Source organism: Crassostrea angulata, chromosome 5 (genome assembly GCF_025612915.1).
Source record: "Crassostrea angulata isolate pt1a10 chromosome 5, ASM2561291v2, whole genome shotgun sequence".
Taxonomy (NCBI): Eukaryota; Metazoa; Mollusca; class Bivalvia; order Ostreida; family Ostreidae; genus Magallana; species Magallana angulata.
The window spans coordinates 33,142,364-33,166,386 of record NC_069115.1 but is presented as its reverse complement, the minus strand read 5'-3'; the positions used below and the strand labels follow the sequence as shown (position 1 = coordinate 33,166,386).

The 24,023-nt window shown below is 33.7% G+C and overlaps 1 pseudogene; it reads left to right on the top strand.

Annotated features, from left to right (window-relative positions):
* The first annotated feature begins 3,920 nt into the window (after nt 1–3,920).
* LOC128185341 (uncharacterized) lies at nt 3,921–7,425 on the top strand (annotated as a pseudogene).
* Nucleotides 7,426–24,023: the final 16,598 nt, after the last annotated feature.

Genomic DNA, 24,023 nt, shown 5'->3' with positions numbered 1-24,023 from the left:
TTATGTATTTCATTAATTTACATACAGAGAACAACAGAAAAAGATGCCATAACGGTTTCTGTTGTTTATCAAGAAAAACACAATCTACGATTAGTCGATCATCTGCCGTTTTTAAATTAATAGCGAAATTTATATCTTGTTTATGAGATCAAATATATAACGCACTTTGGGTTTCTAAGAGATTCCGGGAGTACTACATAAGTCTGACATATGTACCAGTTACTTTGAATTATCGAACTATTTATGGCAGATATGGTAATATACATATTATGCGAGAAAACTATAAATTGACAGCTAAAATCACAAACGCTAATAACATGAATTTTAAATCTGATTCTATAAATTCTTATCTATTTATTCATTTATTTATTAATTTTGCTAATTATAAAATTTAATTATAATTTCTGACTATTTTTTTGTATAGATTTTCTATACTTATGCGAAAAAGTAAATTATCAATTTCAATCAGCCGATTACGAGCATGTTTTGTTTTTGCCAAACGACAGTTTTCACCATTGATTGTCATTCACTTTTAAAGGCAGTTTTAAAAAATTATTATAATGGACGGACTTTCGTCAAATATAATGAACAAAAATAATGTGTAGAGCCACTATTAAGAGAATATTGGATAAGCTTGTTGTTCTTGCAAAATACCATATTGGTCTGGTCACAGATCGTACAACGGCTTCACTTGCGGGGGGAGATTGACCATCATGCAAGCCCTAGAAAAGGTTAGAGTGCGTATCAATAGCCATATAGCCACATATTTGACAGAAATTGGGGGGAAGTACATAAGATACCCTGAGCTTGACATTGAGGACCCTACCCTGTACAAGGATGCTGTTCACCTTAACCATTTAGGCAATGACCTATTTATTAATAGGTTACAACAGGGCTTGCAATCTTTTTTAGAAGATAAGGGCTTAAATGTATCACCAAAATGGAATGAACACGGGCCATGGCTGATGATGTAGTAGTTGTGCGCTTATAAGTGTTATGTGCGTGGCTTCAACTTGCATACCTTCAGTCAACCACACCCACTCACCCACTCATCTAACTTGCCAGCAAATTTAATGATTTTTCTTCAGCTTAGTGAGCTATCTGGTGGCAATGTTTATGTTACATGTGTAGATCAAACAAATTTCAATTTTTTCTGCATTCGACGAAAGAGAACTTTGCACCAGTATTTTTTTTTGTGACAATGCATTTTCTCTTGTAGTATTAAGCTGTAGGTCAATTTTGTAATTGTATGACCTCTCTTACTAATTGGTTAAGTGTGGCCTGGTTTTAGCCCAACATTTTAAGTTGTTCGTTAATTTGTAAGCTTCAAACCCCCTCAAATTTGCATCAAGTTTAAGGGATGCTAAATGTTCAAGACATATGCGCCCTCATATACCCATCTTTGATATAGGGACGCCATTTGGGCTCCCTCATTTTACCTTGAATTCGTATTTTGGGGGGTTTGGATTCCCTCATTTTTCATTTACTTTCTTGGGGATGCCCAATTTTAAGGCTCCCTCATTTATTGAAATCTGATTTTGGGGATGCCCATTTAGTAGGCATTTAGTTGAATGTCTGGCTCCCCCCTTGTTTGATGGGGATGTCTGATTTAGACCCCCTCAATTTTTATTTAGGGATGCCAGTCTAGGCTCCCTCATTTATTGAAACTTTATTTGGGGATGCCCATTTACAAGGCATTTAGTTTGAATGTCTGGCTCCCCCTTGTTTGATGGGGATATCTGATTTTGACTCCCTCAACTTTTATGTAAGGATGCCCATCTAGGCTCCCTCAATCTAGGCTCCCTCAATTTATTGATATCTTTCATTTATTTCCTTTATGTTCCAAATTTACGGTACATTTTCCTTAAAAGGCGTGACTGGCCTCCTCTTTTATTTGGGGATACAAATTTGCCCCCCTTTACTATTGTAATGTACTTAGCTTGTTTGTTTGGAGATTTGATTATTCAGGCATCTCTCGCTCCTAGCTCCTGTAAAACTTAAGCTCAATCACTTTTGTGTTTTGTTATTCTTTAATTATATGGTCAAGATTATTATTGGTCTAAATTACATTCTGCCCTACTGGTGGCGCAGACTATGCTGAAGCATAGTCTCGTGGCGGGTTTTGGCTTACCAGTAGTGCTAATTTCAGATTAATTATATTGACGGTTTAATTTTAGTAAGGCTATGTTTAAAGATTTGCCACCAAGGTGTACGTCTGTTCCCAGGGTACACCTAGTGACAATTATTTTCATACCTACATATACTTTTTTATAACTTAAGCAGCCATGGCCATTATCGCCAATAAACTCATTTCCAGTAATGTAGTCTTGGTTGTTACTCTGACTTTATATATTTAATTTCATCTACAATAAATGCTGATTAATGGAGGAAACTGTTACTGAGAGATGAAATTTACTGTAACTTACTGCAAGTATCTCACAGAAGCATTGTCACAGTTTTGGTAAAACTCTATTTTTCTGTTTAAGTTATTTACAATGCTTTAGGGATGCTTTTCTAATGATCGAATGAAATATGAGAGTCAGTCGTTAAGTTATAAGCAAAATACAAAGCTTTTACTTCAACATTCAAAATGTAAACAAAAGCTTTGTTTTGGTTGCCTATTAAAATGCCTTACTGAAGCATTGTAGACATTAAAATTAGGGAAAATGAGTTTTGACCTAAATTGTGTCACCTTATGTTCTCAGATGGTCAGGAATGGGTAAAGATGGTAAATAAAACTGGCTTCAGCATCTAATTATGTTTTATGTATTTAGAGTAACATGTCTTTTAATACAATACTTAAGATGAGAGCACCACAAAAATGTGTCTTCCTCTCAATATGACAGGGTGTTGTAACCATTTGATAGCGAGATTCAGCACTTATGCATCATTTGAGTGTACTTCTGATATCAAGATGATAATCGTATTTTCTTTAAAAACTCTTACATTATCTTTTCCCAGAACCAAACACGTATTTTTTGGGGTAAGAAATAATCCAGTAAGCAAATCATGTTGAATTGAATGAAGTGGCAATTATCTTGTTAGATGCCGAATGGTTCTTTGGTAAAGCGGTCTAATCAATTCCTAAAATATTATGCAATTATTAAACTCAAATAGCTTAAAAACTCGTTTCTCCTCTCCAACTGTTTTGAAATTAAGTACCATCAAGTTCTTTTAGAAAAAAAATGTCACCCTTATTGTTGATCATGAGCAGAGTTTTGCAATTTGACAACTTTTCCCCTGTTCTATAGAATGAGTCTTTGTGAAGTAAAAATTCCACAAGAGTAAAAAATAATTACATTTTTTTGTTTGTTTGTTTTTTTGGAAGGCATAGGTATTTCAGAGTACATTTTAACTTTTATAACTTTCTTACACAAAGTGTTCTTTTTTCAGTATACTTTACATGGTAATGCACTTCATCTTTCAACAAGAACAACAACAACAAAAAAGAGTCTGTAATCATGCATACGAAAGATAAAAAAAACCACTAACATATCCAATACTGCCAATGCATTTAAACATATTTTTCTATCTAGTTTTTTAAATAAAAAGTATACTCTATAGGTATAACTATCCGTTTACTGACTCTGTAAATATTAATAAATGTTAACATATTACTCATATGTTAACTCATCATATGATTTGAAACATGTGAAGTAATGTGAATAACGTTTGCTTATGCATCAACACACACTATTTCATAAAATCAATAGTTTGCTGCCTGTGGTCTCATACAGGCGTGTTCATAGTATCTGTCTCTATTTTTCTCTCTCTCTCTCTCTCTCTCTCTCTCTCTATATATATATATAGGTTTTAAAACTTATCAAAGATATGATGACAAAAAGCTTCTATTCTTAATCTGGTTAAGTTGTTTGATATCATCCATTTCTTCCTGGTTAGTTTGTCTGATTGCATGTAAAATGGAGGATATTTTAAGTTTGTTAATGGTTAGTGTCTTTCTTGTGACAACAAAGGGTGAGTTATTACAGTATAGAAGTAAGTCTCTAAGTATAATACAACGTTAAACATTATAAGAGCGTGTCATAATCTCCCTGTATTCTGATACATATCAACCTACTTTTTGAATGAAAATGATCTAGATTGATCTGTACATGCACAGCCTTACTGTTAGTATTTTGTGGAAACGCGTCTTGATTGTCTGTTTAATAATGAAAAGAAGACTTTGCCATGAAATGTATGTGTCAAAGTGTACTGCTGTAAGTATTTTAAGCATTAGATAAGGCAATGCTGTTCAGTAGTTTTCAAGCTGGTTATGAAATATAAAGAAACAATAATGTTTTCAATAACATACCAGCATATAATACATTATGACAAAACGCTTTAGTTATAACACACTTAACTTAATTCGCACAGTTTTTGTTGTAGTTAAAAATAAGATTTGGGTCGATAAGGATCAATCTACACAATCAATCTTTTTTAAATCGTGTCTTTTTTTACAAGGTAAAGGATCGTTTTTGATAATTGTGAAGAATTATTTCATGCCACAGTATACCTGCTACACATGCCATGTATTATGATGAAGGGATTTCATTATTTGCCGATAACTTAAGGTACCACATCATACACATGTAATTGAAAATACATGTATTATTTAAAATAATCATACAGTATAAAATAAATTAAATTCACTTGACTAAATTTTTAAAAAAAAAAGTACTATATGCAATTTGTTTGTTTGTTTGTTTCTTTTTTTTTTTTTTTTGTCAAGATCAACTGGAAAATCCTGATTATCCACACACATCGTTTTAAAATAATCTAGATTTATTTTATCATATCTAAAAGCGCTCCAACAAATTCCAATGCGTATTATTTATGGTAATTGATTACCATATTACATTGTGTACAGTGTGAATGCACATCTGTTAATTTAACTTTCATAAAATTTAAAATTCAATAATTGAATGTTTTATCTCTTTCGATTTAGGACAGTGTCCCTTGAATGGCAAGTACAACATTTTTTTCAATTTATTTAGAAATCAAACAGTGTGTAATAGCTGTTTAATGTGTTTTCTAACTTTAAAAGTGTGTGTCAATTATTGTTGTAGTTGGAAACAAGTCAATAACAACCTGTCACGACACATCAGCATTTGGACCACTGATCTACATAGACTTCTATAAAATCAACCGCCCATGTTTCTGTACTGTGACCGCATTATTCAGTGGAAATCTACTTGTGACAGCACAAGAGATAAAAATATCGCCATGTTCCACGCAGGTGGTAGTAAACCGTAGACGTATATTTGGCTGCCCAATTTCACGGGGAACGTCAGTTACGCTTACGTTGAGACGATATCAATCTATAGCGGTACAAGCAGAATTCTCTCCATCTTCTTCACCAGGAACCTTTTATCAATGCCTAGAGTTTAAACGAAATGGTAAAATATTTTTCGAAGATTTTGAAGAAAGAATTATTTCTAAAGTACATGCTATGGAATTGTTTCTATACACACTGCCTTTACTATGTGACAAAATAAACATCTAGAGAAAATGAAAACATAAATCTTTTACGGTCGTTGTAGACCTATTACTGTAGTGGCAGTATTTTAGATAACTTTATAAAATGATCATTTTTTCAAGTAAATGTTGATTGCGTTTTAGTGGTCGCATCAAGTCTCCTCAAAAAGTGGACAAGCACATTATTCAGACGCGACCAATGCCTATTCAAATTATTGCAATGCAACACAAAACATTAGCAAGTACGTTTTATAACGTTTAGTGTACTCGCAAGAGCGATGCACGATTTTTAAAGATCGTAAGATAAATTGCAACTGTTTATGCATCTGCTGTGCCACCATTAGACTGTTGCTCACCGTATGTCAGGCAACCTTGCAACGTTTTACTATCATTGCAATGTTTATAGGTCTCAGTGTCCATGCTTTGCCACTAGTATATACAGGGTTACTTTCGCATCTTGACATTTTCGCTTTTATGGACGGTTTTGACTTGTCTTGAACTCATCCTAACAATGTTGTGGCAAGAAGAGGTAATATAAGACAATGGAATTCGCCAAGTCTTATCCCGCTAACTGACAAAAAAGCAAAATGAGCCACAATTGACCTTGATATTTGCTTTTGCTTTTGTCATCGTCTTGGGTGGTATCATTCCGATGCAAAACAACAAACAAACAAATACAAAAATCAACAACAACCAAAGACAAACAACAGTATACAACATGTAGGAAAACAAAAACAAGAGGTCCATTGGCAAATCGTCCACCCGAACAACAGTTCTTGCATCTCTTACCAAATTTTTAAACATTTCTAAAACCCACACCAGTTTTCATGTACATGTATTCCAAGATGAGTTCTATTACTTCTACCATTCTCAAGCATAAGTAGTAAATTATATATCTAAAATTCTAGTTAATGACGTTTGAGTTTAATTTAAATTGTTTTCTGATGAATTACAAAAGTGTTTTAATATTGTTCTCTGACGTTGCCTTCGTTTGGTATTTGTTGACTCAATTTTGATAGATAATAAAAGAGAAACAAATTTAAGAAACCCATTTCATGCATTGTCATTTAGAGTTATTATTTACTACACGACTTAGGTATTTCACACAGTGTAAGTTTTCAAAGTCGACAACTTCGACTAATCTGTTAAATTTATTCATCTTCTAAAAAAATCATCTAAAGCTAAAAAGGGGTACTGTATTACAGATAATTTTTGGCCTTACTTCAATATTATTTCTTTGTTTGATATCATTTCAAAAGATACCATTTTTCCTGTAAATTGAATTGCAGCATGATTTTTAATCTCATATCGATCAGTCAACAGAAATCTTTTTGGTCTTTTTATAAAAAATATATGATCACATGAGATTAAAAATCATGCTTTCATTTAATTAACAAGGAAATTTTATCGTTTGAATTGTTGATTTCCAGGTGGTAAAGGCGGAGATGTCGTTGTATTATGTAATATTCCATCAGGAACCACAACACGTAGATCGTATACAGCATCACCAACAGGAAAACCAAGATACCCAGTAATATCATCAACAAAGAAAAGAACATCCCAAGTAACTTCAACAACAAGGACAACAACATCCTCATTAACTTCAACAACAAGGAAAACAACAATCCCATTAACAGTAAAAACAGGGAAAACAACATCCCCAGTAACATCAACAAGGAAAATAACATGCCCATTATCGCCAACAACAAGTAAAATAAAACTTACATCAACATCTCAATCAGCAATAGCAGAAAACACAACAACTAATAAATAATCTACACCATCATCACAATGTCGACTTCACGTTTTTATCAATAATTATGCAGACACCTTCATGAGCTTTGTTACAACCATTGCTGTTTCGTTTTTTTGTCAATGAAGTCGATTCAAAATGATCCAAAGAGATTGCTAAAAAATATACCACGGAAGCAATTTAACCATAAATATTAGGAATATAACAAATCGATTACTCATTTGATAAAATGTAACAAAAACGCAGCTTTAAATACATTTCAAATGCAATTACATTGCTTATAAACTAGATTAATTCGCATCTTTTATGCATGATTTATTTGTGAACTTTAACCTAGAATATAACTTTGGCTTATATATATTAAGTATTACATTTACTCAGCGTTTTAGTTGACAAAAACGGGTCGCCGTAGAATTAATGCTGTAAAATTAATAGAGTACTGATAATTCAATGTAGTACAAATAAAGATATTTTATGGTGGTTGTTCAAATATTACATTCATCTGAAAAACTGTATTCATATTTGAACAATCTGAAAACACAAAGTCGTTTTTGCGACTGAACGTTGATTTTGCGGCGAATACATTTATAAACGGTCGTCTGTCAAACAAAGGATAACGATATAGAAACGGCAGGTATTTTTAAAACAAAACGAAAAATACAAGAAGATTACCAAAACGTTACAATGTCGATGGAAACGCTTTCAAGTGGAAGATGACCATTTTTATACCCTGACATACCATTCCCAAACTTCTTTTGAGGAAACAAACGGACCGAACGGTAATTCGGTCAGTCATCAGATCAAGACAACCAGAAGAGCAGGGTTGAATGTAGTAAATAATGCAAGGTAAGCACGTGAAATTTGCCCATATGTATGTTGAATTATCAGGATCATGATAATTATGTACTATAACAAGAGGTCTATGGGGCGACATCGCTCACCTGAGCAACAATGACTTTATATGGGAGTTCAAAGGATATTGTACCATATGGCACTTCGATAAAATAACCAAAAATAAATATTGTAAAATATTTGAATTTTACACTTGTTTTTGCATACACTTAATCTTTGACATTGTACCCTTATGGAATACCATTTTACCAACAAAAAAAAATGAAAATCCTATGCAAAATATAAAACTAAACTTTTTGGGGGGGTACACTATTAACCTCCAATTCCCTATATTTTCGTTCTGCCTCCCCCCCCCCCCCACTTCCCCCAACTTTTAAAAGCGATCAAATATTTGTGAGCAGATAGGTACCTTTTTTTTTACTTAACTACCTACTAGTTATTTTATTTTTGAAAAATTTATTATAATATTTATTGTTCGATATTACAAATGTTGGTGAAATTAACTATATGGGAAGACGATTTTATTTAAGAAATTCTTGTGCTTCAATGCGCTCAGTTCCTCAATTTAAAAACATTCAAAAATTTAATATGTCTTCCCTATTTTAAACGAATGTTGTTTACCTGGCGTATACTCCCATGACTTTTTAATCTTACTCTTTTGATTGATGAATACACTCGAATGAAAATTGTTGTCGCGTGACCTGTAAAAGAGCTATAATAGTCAATGTATTGACAGGCATATCACTGTATTTTACTAAGACCCACCTATTATTTTCATCTTTATTCAAAAACAACAAATGGCTACAAACCAGGATGATTTTACGCTGTAATATTTTCTTAGGAATAGTGATAATGCCTTTATCCCCTTAACAAAATGTGTAAGAACTATGAAAACTATAGAAACTATTTTAACGGTGTCGTTTTTATTTACTCGTGTCTGAAAAACTATCAAAATTGATGTGGAATTTATATAATTCTGAATCATCGTATAAAGAGGGGGGCCCCAGAAAGTAGTTAAAGCAAATCATTTTTTGTACAAGTATTTAACGTTTAGCGAGATATTTCTAATGTATGATCAATCACAATTTTAGCGTCAGTTATAGAATTATATGCAAGATACAGAGCTCAAAATTTTGCTAAATTTTTAATTTGTTATTTCCTATTCAGCCTCTAAAATGTAAACAAAAATATGGCCAACAAAAAACAAGGCTTGGTATCTTGTTTATAATATGAAACTTAATTACATTTTGTAGCACTCAAATATGGTTAGTAAATAGAAATTGTTAACAATTAAACAGAAGAGACATGCACTACAAACAAAGAGCATGATTTAGTTTACTTTGAAATTGCTTTTGAGGTCAACTGTATTCACAGTAGTGTGAAGCAGACTATTATTTTGTATTACCATCCTACTGCCTGTAATTCCTACCTTTGTTTATTCCGAATACATAGTTAGCGTCTGCTTTCAGGTGTATAATTCTAACTGGGTTAACTCTCTGTCCACTCTGGGTTTACTTTGGGTTTACTCTGGGTTTACTCTAGTAAACCTGAAGTAAACCCAGGAAGTAAACCCAGGGTTAAGTTGGGGTTTACTGTCTGTTAGGTTTGGTCTGATCGGTACTGTATATACCCAGTACATATTTCCGTCAGCGATATTAAACTCTGTTTAAACTAAATAATCTCGAGAAAATGCTGAGCATCTCAACAAAACACATTGCATTAATCAGAGACATATAGATGTCCGTGCATTAATCGACCATTACGCAAAAGATCATACCTAATTACCAATAGAATGAATTGTATTTAAATCTAGAGATGAGCTCGTTGCAAGCAACGAGAAGGTCTTCCGTAACAGCTTCAAGTCAATAAAGGATTGTCAATCAGTCTTAATAAAACTATCCCCCATCTCCTTACACTTGTCAGGGTCTTACAGATATTGATAGAAGGTCATGTTAACACTACCATAACTTCTGACCAATTAGGGCTTTAGAAAATCAATTTGAAATCTTTAAAATTAATTCACGCCTATTTTCTGTGTATTAATGTAACCCTCCAGACTGCAGAGTATTGAAGAGTTTGATCTCTCGTAAAACAAATAAAGGCATATTTGTGATAAGTTAAGGATATATTTAGACAAGAAAGGTATTGACTGCTACTTTAAAATACTATTACGCACAAGAAGCTATTCTCTATAAGCAAAATTAAAGTGGGTAATTACCATCAGAATCAGAACAAGGTCTTCCGTTTGGCAACGGAGGACCTCAATAAAGTACTTTGTTAATACATCAGATTTTGCTTATTTGCACAGGTAAACAGTCAACTATCTGATTTACCGAAGTCTATGTTTGGTTCGATACGTAAAAATTAGGTTAGAAAGCATATATAGAATAATATGAAAATCAACGAAAATCAAAACAAGCTAAGATAAACTACCGTCAAATTTGAAAACTGTCAACGCATTGAAATAATCAACATCAATTTACTTCGCAAAATCGGCATCAATGTATCTTGTTTCAAATGTTTCAAAGATTCCTTTTGCAGAGGTATAGAATAGGCTATTTTGTATATTCTATAACCAGGCTCTATAACCAGGATGTGCGCATGCGTGAACCTGAAATTCGAAAGCTATATGGAGGAACTTCGAACTGATATATATGCAATTTTAAAGTGCGATTTTTATAGTATCTGTTCATTAAAAGTGGTTAAAAACGCTATGTACATTAGATTTTACACCAAAATTTAAATAAATAATCGAGAGAATACTGAAAAGCAATGTTAAAGGAAAACAACAGGCACTTAGCATTGTAGGTGGGGGGTAAGTTGATGGAGTGGAACAGGGACAGGGGGACGGGACTGCCCCCTCCAGCACATGTTTTCTCGCAGCAAACATTTTTCTTGAATTTACTTATTAAAAAGTTGAAATAACACAGAGTTGCCCACCCCCACACTGTTTTTGGTACCAGGTAAAAATTGAAACAAAAGGGAGGAAATAAACTGTGAAATTAAAGTTAAAGTACACCTACATTTGAATTCCTTTACCCAACAGATTAGGAATTTCAGTTTTTAAAAAAGTATTTTAGAATCCAATTGTAGAAGGAGGAGGGAGTACATTTCTTTTTTGCTTTTCTTTTTCTCAGGAGCTATTTTGAAGGGATATTAGGGGTGAACATGTCACTGACCCCTTGTAGATCTAACCATGACCAATCACTAGGCTCTGTGTGCATATCACCTGGGTCTGTACACCCATAACCAGGGCCAGTTTACGCATCACCAGGGTCTATTTACTTATAACCAGGGTCAGAGTTCGTATCACCAGGGTCTGTACACCCATAACCAAGGCCAGAAAACCTATTACTAGGGTCAGTATTCCTATCACCAGGGTTTCAATACCTATCACCATCGTTTGTACCCCCATAACCAGGGTCAGTATACCCATCACCAGGGTCTCAATGCCAATCACTAGGTTCAGAGTTCGTATCACAAAAGACTGTTTGACTATCAGCAGGGACCTTACACCTTTAACCAGGGCCATTATACCTATCAGTAGGGTCTCAATACCTATCACGCGGGTCAGTGTTCGTATCACCAGGGTCTGTGTGACAATCACCAGGGTCTATACTCCCATCACCAGGGTCTGAACCACCATAACCAGGGTCAGTATACCCATCACCAGGGTCTCAATTCCTATCACCACGGTAGGAGATCGTATAACCAAGGTCTGTATGACCATAACCAGGGTCTGTACACCCATAACAAGGCCCAGCATACGTATCACCCGGGTCTCAATACCTATCACCAGGGTCAGAATTCGTATCACCGGGGTCTGTATGACCATCACCAGGGCTTTTTTACACCCATAACAATGGGCCATTAAATCTATCACCAGGGTCTCAATACCTATCACCAAGGTCAGAGTTGGTATCAGCAGAGTTTGTATGACCATCAACAGGGTCTGTACACCAATAACCAGGGCCAGCATACTTACAGTACCCGCAACGTTATTTTTTACAATCCTATCCTATCGTATCGTGTATCAATCCTATCGTATCGTGCGTGTATACTATTCTATCGTGCATTAATTTTATCACATCGTGCGGGTATACTGTTCTATCGTGCGTTAATCATATCCTATCATGCGTTAATTCTATCAGGTTTTTCGTTTAATTTCAACAATTCTTCCGATTATCCTACCGTGTTAATCGTTTCGTGCCTTTTCATAAGCATGTAAATTTATTACTAAGTTGCAACTCGTTCGGTGCGCCGTATACGAATATTTATCGAACAAGAATTGTAAAATCCTATCCAACATTCCGTCAGGATACTAATTTTTAAATGTTTTAGATCAAAATTAACCAATATTATATGTAAATCACATCTGTTAACATTGAAAATGAAAAACGAAGTTCTTAGGAACAAGGTAACATATTTACCTGTATATCGAATATATTAAATCGTACGCAGAGTGTATATCTGCGTAATAGTTAACTTTTATGCAATATAATTTTATTGCATCATATTTTACAGAAACAAAGCTATTTATGATATAATTTATATTTAATTAAAACCCGAGTTGTATTTTGAACCTGTTATTTTCCGTGTGATATTTGATTTCAGGCTGAAATGTTCTCGACAATCAGCTAGGGTGTGTGATAATGAAAAAAATGTTAAAAAATCGTACGCAGAATGTGTATCTGCGTAAATATTCATTTAACTTGTCTGTAATAATTCGTTTTTAATGCATCATTTTCTTATACAGAAAGAAATGTACTTATGATAGATTTTATATTTACTTTATACAAGACTTGGATTTATATAATTAAACACGCTATTTTCAGAGTGATTAAATCTCAGGCTGAAATATTCGCGGCGATAGGCTAGGATGTTCGGTAATGAAAATAATTTTAACAATACAGAACATTTATTGATCATTAAAGCTCATAATTTTAGTTGAAAAAAAATTAACTGGTCATTTTTATACATTCTATAAATGATGCAGCGATGATTAAGAACTCGGCAATTGTTACTAAAAAGAAATTCCACGTAAATCTTTATTTGTACGTGTTCTCTCTCAAATTCTGCCATTATCAGTTTGTTCGTAAATATCGTTTAAAGCGACCATACGTTTATCATGAACATCGTTTATCCTTTCCTATCGTGTATCAATCCTATCATATCGTGCGTGTATACCGTTCTATCGTGCGTTAATCCTATCCTTTCGTGCGTGTATACTGTTCTATCGTGCGTTAATGCTATCCTGCTATCATGCGTGAATCCTATCATATTGTTTATCTTGTAAAAAATAACGTTGCAGGTACTGTATCACCGGGGTTTCAATACCTATTACCAAGGTCAGAGTTTGTTTGTATCACAATGGTTTGTATTACCATTACCAGGGTCTTTACTACCATAAGCAGGGTCAGTATACCCAACACCAGGGTCTCAATACTTATCACCAGGGTCAGAGTTTGTATCACTAGGGTCTGTATGACCATCACCAGAGCTTTTGTTTTACACCCATAACCAGGGCCAGTATACATGTACCTATAACCGTGGTCTCAATACCTATCACCAGGGTCAGAGTTCGCATTACCAGAGTCTGTATGACCATCACCAGGGTCATTACACCCATAATAAGGACCAGCATACCTATCACCAGGGTCTCAATACCTATCACCGGGATCAGAGTTGGTACATGTATAACCAGTGTCTGTATGACCATTATTGGGGTTTGTACACCAATAACCAGGGCCAGTATTCTTATCACCAGGTTCAGTTTTCCTATCACCAGGGTTTCTATAACTATTAACAGGATTTGTACAACATAACCAGGGTCAGTATACCCATCATCAGGGTCTCAATACCTAGCACTAGGGTCAGAGTTCGTATCACAAGAGACTGTATAACTATCACCAGGATCCTTACACCTTTAACAAGTGCCATTATACATATCAATAGGGTCTCAATACCTATCTCCAAGGTCAGTGTTCGTATCATCAGGGTCTGTGTGACAATCACAAGGGTCTATAATCCCAACACCAGGGTCTGTATCACCATAACCAGGGTCAGTATACCCATCATCGTGTTTTCAATTCCAATCACCAGGGTCAGAGCTCGTATCACCAGTGTCTGTATTACCATAACCAGGGTCTGTACAGAGATAACAAGGCCCAGCATACGTTTCACCAGGGTCTCAATACTAATTACCAGGGTCTCAATAGCTATCACTAGGGTCAGAGCTCGTATCAGCAGGGTCTGTATGACCATCACCAGGGTTTTTTTTAAACCCATAACCAGGGCTATTAAACATATCACCATGGTCTCATTACCTATCACCAGGGTTAGAGTTGGTATCACCAGAGTCTGTGTGACCATCAACAGGGTCTGTACCCCCATAACCAGGGCCAGCATACCTATCACCGGGGTTTCAATACCTATCACCAGGGTCAGAGTTTGTTCGTATCACCAGGGTCAGAATTACCATTACCAGTGTCTGTACACCCATAACCAGGGCCAGTATACTTAACACCAGGGTCAGTGTTCGTATCACCAGGGTCTCTATGACCATTTACAGGATATGTACAACCATAACCAGGTTCAGTATACTCATCACCAGTGTCTCAATACCTTTCACCAGGGTCTGTAAACCCAGAGTTCGTATTACCAGAGTCTGTGTGACCATCACCAGGGTCTGTACACCCATAACTGGGGTCACAATACCTATCACCAGGGTCTCAATACCTATCACCAGGGTCAGAGTTTGTATCACCAGGGTCTGTATGACCATCACCAACATCCCTACACCAATAACCATAACTAGGGTCAAAATATCCATCACCAGGGTATCAGTATCTAACATTAGTGACAGTGTACATAATACCAGGGTCTGTGTGCCCATTACAAGGGTCAGTATACCATTAACCGAGGTCAGAATATGTTTTACCAAAACTGTAAACCTAGCACCTCTGTCAATTCTACATACCACTAGGGTCAGCGTTTGTAGTACTAGGGTCTGTGTGCTCATCCCCATTGATTGTTTATCCATTATCAGGGTCAATATACCCATCACCAGAGTCTTAATACCCATCACCAGCGATAGTGTATGTAACAATAGAGTCTGTGTGCCCGGTTTGTTCCCGTTTTGCACACATTTGTAAATTAGGTATTGAAAAAATGTGTGCAAAACGGGAATTTTACCAGGTGAGTTGATTGCTTAATTGCTATAGTCTATATCACAGTTCCAGTGAGGGCAATTGACAATAAAATAAATAAAACATATCTACTCGCAATTGATATTTACATTTATTACAAGTTACAATATAACTTGCATGAAAACACATTTATATATAATTGACATCCATGTTCTTGAATTTAATTTCAGACGTCAAGATTTTGAGATTCTGGTGTCTTTTTAATAAGTAAATTCAAGAAAAATGTTTGCTGCTAGAAAACGTGTGCTGAAGGGGGCAGTCCCGTCCCCCTGTCCCTGTTCCACTCCACCAACTAACCCCCCCCCCCCCTTCAATGCTAAGTGCCTGTTGTTTTCCTTTAACATTGCTTTTTATTGTTCTGTCTATTATTTATTTAAATTTTGGTGTAATATATAATGTATACACTCCTCTCATTATATTGCGCGTTCCGTTGTATCACGGTTTGCTCCAAAAATAGGATTCCCGTTCCCCCCCCCCCTCCGATTTTCCACAGAGGTTAATGCACCAACCTCAGGATGAGTGCAGAGAAGGTTGTCAAAAACATCGGCAAATACAATTTTTCTCACAAATAGATTTTTTTCCAGAGAGAAAACAAGTTCAAATGTCCGAAATGTATCTGATGAAAAAAAACTATATAAAAAGTATAATAAAATGTATATTTTATTCCCTAACCAGTTTAGAAGACTTTGCTTTCATGAAAAATCATATTTTATTTATAAAAAATAAAAACTGTCCATTATAACTGAACCAGGCTTCCAGATTTCCAATGCCGCGATACAATGGAAATCTCTAATTTTGAAGGTGAATAAGACTTGTGATTTAAAAATAGCAAACAAAATAAACTACGTAAGTTGGGACATTAATGTTCCTCAGAAAAGCTAGTCCAATTCAAGCTTTTTGAACAGCACTTATGACATGTAAAAATGATAACTTGGTATATCTTTTTTTAGGGAAAAAACAAGTACTGCGATATTATGAGACACCAGTATACCTAGCATTTTTATCACTTTTAATGAACAGTTAATATAAAAATTGCATTTTTAAATTGCATATATATATGTTCATAGTTCCTCCGTATAGCTTTCGAATTTCCTCCCAAACGTGTACCGATCCCGATGGAAAGTAGGTTCACGCATGCGCACATCCTGGTTATAGAGCCTGGTTATAGATTATACAAAATAGCCTATTCTATACCTCTTTGCACGCGAACTTTTGCACAACATTCGTCAGATCGACCTGTTTAGCGACCTATTTATCATTCATAATGGCTGCCTTAAACAAAGAACCTACTTTTACACCGTCTCGTTTTAGAAGTATGGAATACCGAACCCGAAGTTATAATTAGATCGAAACACGCATTTTCTTAATTATTATTTTCTTAATAACTCAAATTTGAAGCAGAATTAGCCTATAATTTTTGCAATTTATATTTTCCTTACCATAAGGAATATTTATGCTAAATTAGGTTGAATTTGACTCAGTAGTTCTTAAGGATGCGTTGTGCCAAATTTGGTTGAAATTAGTCAAGCGGTTTTAGAGAAGAAGTTCAAAATGTAAAAAAGTTTACAGACGGACGGACAGACAGACAGACGGACAGACGGACAACAGAAAAAATGTGATCAGAATAGCTCACTTGGGCTTTCAGCTCAGGTGAGCTAAAAAGGATAGCTTTTAACTGATAAAAGTATGTTGTACACAAGTGCATTTACTAGAACTTGAGTTGTGGTAAACAAAGCCTGATACTGGAAAAGATTTTAAATATAGAAATAAAAAACCATCTAACATATGAGAGAGAGAGAGAGAGAGAGAGCGAGAGAGAGAGAGAGAGCGAGAGAGAGAGAGAGAGAGAGAGAGAGAGAGAGAGAGAGAGAGTGTTAATTTACATGTAAATCTGAATATATAATATTAATCTGATTGTAATAGAGCATTTTCAAGGTTTCAATTCATATGTAAAAAAAACATGAAAAATTTTATGTGTAAAATTTTATTTGTAAATTAAATCATAACTCGAGTAAATATGTATGCAAATTTCAATCAATTAATTGGACTCTACATTTTTACAAAAAATGTTTTATCCACAATTGATAATTTTCAAAATAGACCATTACTGCATATAGCATTATTTCTCACTCATGAAATAATTAACCTCTATCTGCTCGAAATTGAACCATCTGAGCCCTTCATCTTTGTACAGTAAAACATCACATAACAAATAGGTATGTTGCACTCTGCCACTTTTGTGACTTTATTGTTTAACCAAATTTGGTTTGAAATAATCAGGAAAATGACAATAGATGATTATATAACAATAATCAATAAGCTCATAAAATTAATCATAAAATTATGAATATTTCATTCTTTATGCCATAATATTTTACAATAATCCATAACCCCCATTACTGATGTAATCAATGATGTGATTGATTAGATAATTTATGCAAAACATAATCCTTGTTGTCTGAGAGCGCCATGTACTTGATTATTTCTAATTAAATCAAGTTCAGCTGTTTCATGTAGCACAGTCAGTAAACTGACTAAGGATTGTTACAATTACAACTACAAGTACACACATATCATACCAAAAGTCAGCATGAATGTGTACATAACTATATATCTAAATGTAAATATCTGCATGCATGTATCTATCACGTCATGGAAAGAAGGGAGACGAATGGTTGAGCGTGGGGTCCTAGCAGTTGTACTAGCTTATCGAACCTATTTCCTTTAAACGCTCATGATTCATTACACAGTTACGACAATGACTTAAAATTGGATAGAATTGCTTGCCACTTAGTACTTGATTTTTTTGTTTGCAAAAATTATGGACGATTTTGATGTTTAAACACCAACAGTTGAAACATTTCTTTCTTAATTTGTTAGAATTGTGTACCATTTGAAAGATTAATCATACATTTATGATTTGGAACTTTTCAATTAAACATTTTGTGAGCGAGTTTAAAGTAATATTAAAGACTTGGTCTTTTCAGTGTCAACTGAAAACTGCTCCTCATTTTGTAGTCCTCCGAGTTCGGAAAAGCCGTATGACGAGAGTGTGATATCAATTAAATCAGATATTACATGTGCATATGAACTAATCTCTTTATTTCGAGATAAACATAAAGTCTGAACATTGTTGTTTATTTCTTACAAATATGTTTATATGTTTTTAAAAGACAAATTACTCTGAATCTTTTTTAACATTTCCATAGTTGAATGTTTACAAAAATGTTACTGTCATACAAAAGCATGTGCAGAAAGCATCGTAACGTCATTAAAATTTTAACAGAGAAATAAATGTTTTTCTGTTCTTTCGGTTAATAAAGACATATTTTTAAACGTAAATATCTATTAAAGTTCATTTTTTTAATTAAAGGTCTCAGAGCTCTGCAAATTCAAGAAAGCTCTACTTAAAAGCCTGCCATAGGCTTAGATCCTCACCATTATATCTCAACTACAGAAATTCAAGGCCTAAATATAAAACCTCAGATCGAAATGGTAGTTGCTGAGGATCTAGTCCTACAAGATTGGGAAACTACAGGACTAGGGACACACAACAATACTATCAAGATTGTTGTGCTAAGAATGTATTTGTTTAATGTAAATAAGTGAAAAGCAAATAAAATTCAGTCTTTAAAATAACACTATTACATGAAATACTAGTAACTATCCTATGTCAAAAATATTCAGAAATTTCTTGACGAGTCATTTTAGTTAGTCACAACATAAAGATTTTTGATTTTCCAGTACTTTTTAAGAGCTCTTGAATCAATTTCTTTGATGTCAAATTTTTCAAGAAGCGTGAAAGGATTTTCAGACACTAAGCTGTTATTTCGAATATCATATCGGAACCTTAGCTCATAAAGTCACAGAGTCTTGAATCAAGACTTCTTGGTTGTACATATGGAGCGCATAATGCTCTAGAAGTTGGTAGATAAGGTGGATTTATCACATGTAAAATCAAAGAATGATACATTTTCATTTTGTTCCGCATTAAACGCATTGTCCTATCACAAGAAAGTAGATTAAAAATCTTTCCTTAACATATTGTTTAAATAAAGGTGTAGAGTTATGGAATCCTTGACCATATTTTACAATTTTTCACATACAAAACAGTTCCTGTTACTGCTAATATTTTTGTCACAATTGCATTCAAATTGTATAGGGTCCTTAAAAAATTTCACCAATTTGGTAAAAAAGATGGCCCTTGTAAGTCAAACAAAACAATGTTTACAAAACAAAAACAATTTATTTACAAATATACAATTATTAGGAAGTTGTTGACATCAGTTCTTTTCGGATGGACTAGCTGTCATTCTACAGGACGTCTCATATAAGGTAAGTTCCGTAGGAATGGGAAAGCATAAATTTTTGGTTCGGATATTGCGTTTCCACCATTAGTCCTTGCACAGATATTACATGGTCCACCACTCCGTGGTCACCTATTTAAATATCAAACAACGTGGCATAATAAGTTTTCTTAAACACACATCTGAATATAGATATTAACTCAATAAACACACAGCTGCAGTATATTACAATTCTAAGCTACCGTAACATAACAACTATTCAAATTACAATTACAAATATTATCTGTAGTCTAACTCTACTCACACTGCAAAACTAATATAAACCTTAAAAATAGAGCTTTGTCGCCCAGAATACATCTAACCTCACTCTTTAACCACTAAGCAAGTTAATTTAAAAATAAATCACACCTGTTAAACAGGTTTTCTCCAGTAGTATTACTACACCCAGTGACCACTTATGCAAGCAAAAATATATAAATAACTCAAAAGTATGGAAATACATTTCAAACAAAATTTAGATACCACAACTCAACAAACAGTATGGGAGTACGTTTTTGAACATAATTGTGACAATTTTGCTTAAAGAGAAATATGTACCATTGTGTCAAATTTAGATGAAATTGGACGGAAAATTTCGGAAGCCAATAGCACGAAAAATAGGTCATTATCCTTCTTATTTTAACTTGAAAACTGACTCCACTGAAAGAGTCTTTAATGCAATATTGTTGGTATTTTGTTTCTATAAGTAGAAATTTGGCACTCCCTGAGACAACGTAATTCTCTATGCTGTTTGGTACGATTGTTTGCCACTACAGAACCAAATAACCCTCTATACAAACCAATATATTATTATTATTATATAGCAAATTTTACACTTTTCTTGTTTTATACCGGTAGAATTTGTCTATTTTCAAAGACGGAAATAATTGAACAGATGACAACAATTTTGTTTGTTGGGTGTATTCATCTTTCAATTTATATCATATATTATAGACATTGGTTTTAAGCACAAACAAGCTTCTGACAGATTTTTGGGAAAAAGTAAACAGTCATGTTAAACCAAACTTCTGACGTTACATGTGTATCTGTAGCAAATATCAAAATCGTATTAAAATCATACCCACTTCGATATCGGTACGCATCTTTATGATTAGGGCAAAAGCACATGTTTCCTTGTTGAGTACATTTTGTTTACTAAACGTACTGTATTTGGACATGAATATTTTCCACAAAAATATTGCTTTAATAATCTAGAAAACAACTGCATTTCATATTATTATACATGTTCTAAACATGGCTATTGTTATACAACGCGCACTTCATTTAGATATTAAAAATGCATATGGGCAAAGAAGTTTTAAGTGTTTGTCATGTTTGGCATACTCACGCTTCATTCATAAAATTGGTATTTGTACCTATCATTCGCTTAAGCTTATAATTAGCTCGTAATTCTGCCGGAGATGAAAATAAGTTCACTAAAGCGCTACATGTAATCAGTTAGAATTTATAAAAAGGTGCTGTACAAGATTTATTATATCTGATTTATACTTACTTCCGGGTACAAATTCACGCACTTAAGATGGATGAACCCAGCGATGTCAGGATTAGCGTTATGCTCTGTTCATCATTTAAAATTTAAAATGACTTATAACCAAAATATATGTATATTTAATCAACTGGTGCCAACGCACAGTAGAGGCATAAATTACAACTTTGAAGCCGAGGGGCATGGGTTTGTTGTCGGATGGAGGATACACAAAATAACCAATTAAGATGTTGCACGTAATTGATAAATGCGTTGTAACTTGTTCCTAATATAAGCTATTGCACTTATAACAAAACAGTGCTTGACTTTTCTCCCTCCGATTGAATCTTTCCGCGATTAAGAGGCTAACTAATAATATCAGAAAAGGAATGCTGTAGCTAACATTAATTAGAGTACTCCAAAGGCCAGCTTTTATTCCGGAAACTCTATCATCGATTAGACTTTTTTTCGAGAAATAATCTCACACTAGTCTATTTTAGAAAATTTCCTGCTCTCTAATATACAAAGAAGTGGTTTCCATATCTTTATAGTTCATCAGTTAGCACAAAAATATCTTTTCAAGGAAGTTTTTATAAAAGGAAATAAGTTAGAGAACCTTGGTGACTTTTATTTCTCCTTATGAACAGTTTAGCGATGTATTTTTTTTTCTCTCGGAATCTTATGCATTTCATTAATTCAGACACAGAGAACAACAAAAAAAGATGTCATGACGGTACTATAGAGTTATCCGTGTTCACTTTAACAAACAAGTATACTGCAATAATTTTCATTCAAGTTAGAAGGAATTATCAATCTTTTTATGGCAGATATGGTTATATACAAGTTATGTAAAAATACAAAAATAGAAAACTAGAAAATAACAATCACAGAAGCTAATAACAAAACTGTTATAATATCTGATTCAAAAACCCCGGCTTTCTTTATTCTTTTCTTTATTATTTATTTACTTATCTTGCTAGTTATAGATGTAAATAAAAATTTCGATTTATTGTTTTTTCTGTGTAAATTTTTTAACACAAACGAACAGTTAAATTATAAATTTAAATCAGCCGATTACGAGCATGTTTTTTTTTTTTTTGCTTAACGGCAGTATTTACTATTATCTGTCGTTTACTTCTAACATGATTAAAATAAGCTTCTTTTGCGTCAGATATTATAATGCACAGAAATTATTTGGTTTACTTGAATGCAAACCGTTAGCATGGTATATATTGAAAATCATTTTATATAATATGCTAATATTTTGTGTTATTGTATTAATTTTAATTCATATAATTGACTATATGAAAAGCAGTCTCAAATAAAAAAAAAACCATGACACTTTTTTTTTACATTTGTGCGTCTGCTTCGGAATTTTCATTTTCTTCTTCCTAGATAGTACTGTATAGCATACAGGAGGATTACCTTCACTGATTGTTGCTGCTCTCTGCTTTCCTTGTCCCATGAATTGGCGCGTTTTTCTGGTTAAGTTCTGTCAAATAAACAAGAATTGAAATTATGCAATTGTTAATATAATTTGAACTCATTATGTCAAAATGTTTAAATGTCCTTTTTGAGATCTTTCCCTATCCTAAATGCAACAAGTATATTTATCTGTAAATGTAATATACATATGTATCATCTGTGCGTCAATTTCTAAAAGAAAAATTCGTCCAACCTGTCACTTGACAACACATTTAACTGTTGTTGTATATATAGTTTGTGTGATATTGTTTTATAAAGCATTGACTTGTGTGTACTTGAACAAGGGAAACTATAACTGATCGACGGTGTGGCGAATGCTATGAAAGTTATGGAAAGCGGTTATCTACATTACTGGGAAGATTGGCATTGAGATCTCATATTGAATTTATGTTGAGTTAAATGTAATGTAGACATTTAGATAAAATTCAACATAAAAAAGTCACTGTATTAATTTTATCTTAAAATGGTTTTTAAAAACACTAAACTACAAGCTGTGTTTTTAAGCTCAGGTGCTCACTTAGGTACAAATTTGTCCAATAGATGATTTTCTTTTTTAAATATATATCCGTTGAATTATTAAAAGCTGCTTGATGCCATTTTGTTTGCTTTAAACGATAGCGTTTTTTGGTATATTCTAAAAAAATGCTTTTAAAGTAGTTTTCCCGAGTATTTAAGCCATGTTTCAATGGAAAAATGATAAACAAAATTATTTACAAACACACTTTACAAAAAAGGTGTACCTTTATATTCCGTCTCTTATTAGATTTTCTTGAAGTCAAGGCATGTACGATTGTTTTACGACTTTCTTATTCACTATGAATTATAACGGAAATAAGATTCAAAAATGTTTAAGTAAATCAAGAATAAATTGTTTGTCCTTAATCTGTCTGAAGTTTGTTGTGTTTACAATCGATGCATAATATACAGGTTGAATAAACCCAGTCAATCGGAACAGGAACCACACACTCCATTTTTTATGCACATGATGCACTTGGTTTGTTATTTCATGCTCCCATAATGAAATTTTTTTCTGTTTACTTCAAATATGTCTATCATTGATAGGAGGTCGATTCTGCAGGCGTATATACGCCAATGTCTACTTTTCAAGGTATTTGGTTTGCATAGAAATTTTTTTGACGCTGTATTAGCTAAAAAGTCGGACCAAGCCGCTAGAAAAAAAGAGCAATAGGACAATTTTGTAATTTTTTATCTGGTTTTATTTTGTATCTATGTTTTAAATTAAAGAGGTTCGAGTTCGTATTTAAAAAATAAATAACAGCAACGTAATTTGTTTACAACTTAGGCGTATCACTAGTCTACCGTCAATTCATAACAAACGCCTTTTTTCATAATGCACCAATCATTGTTAATCAACTTGCATATGAATTTGCACACTCGGGTAATTACTGATAAACGGC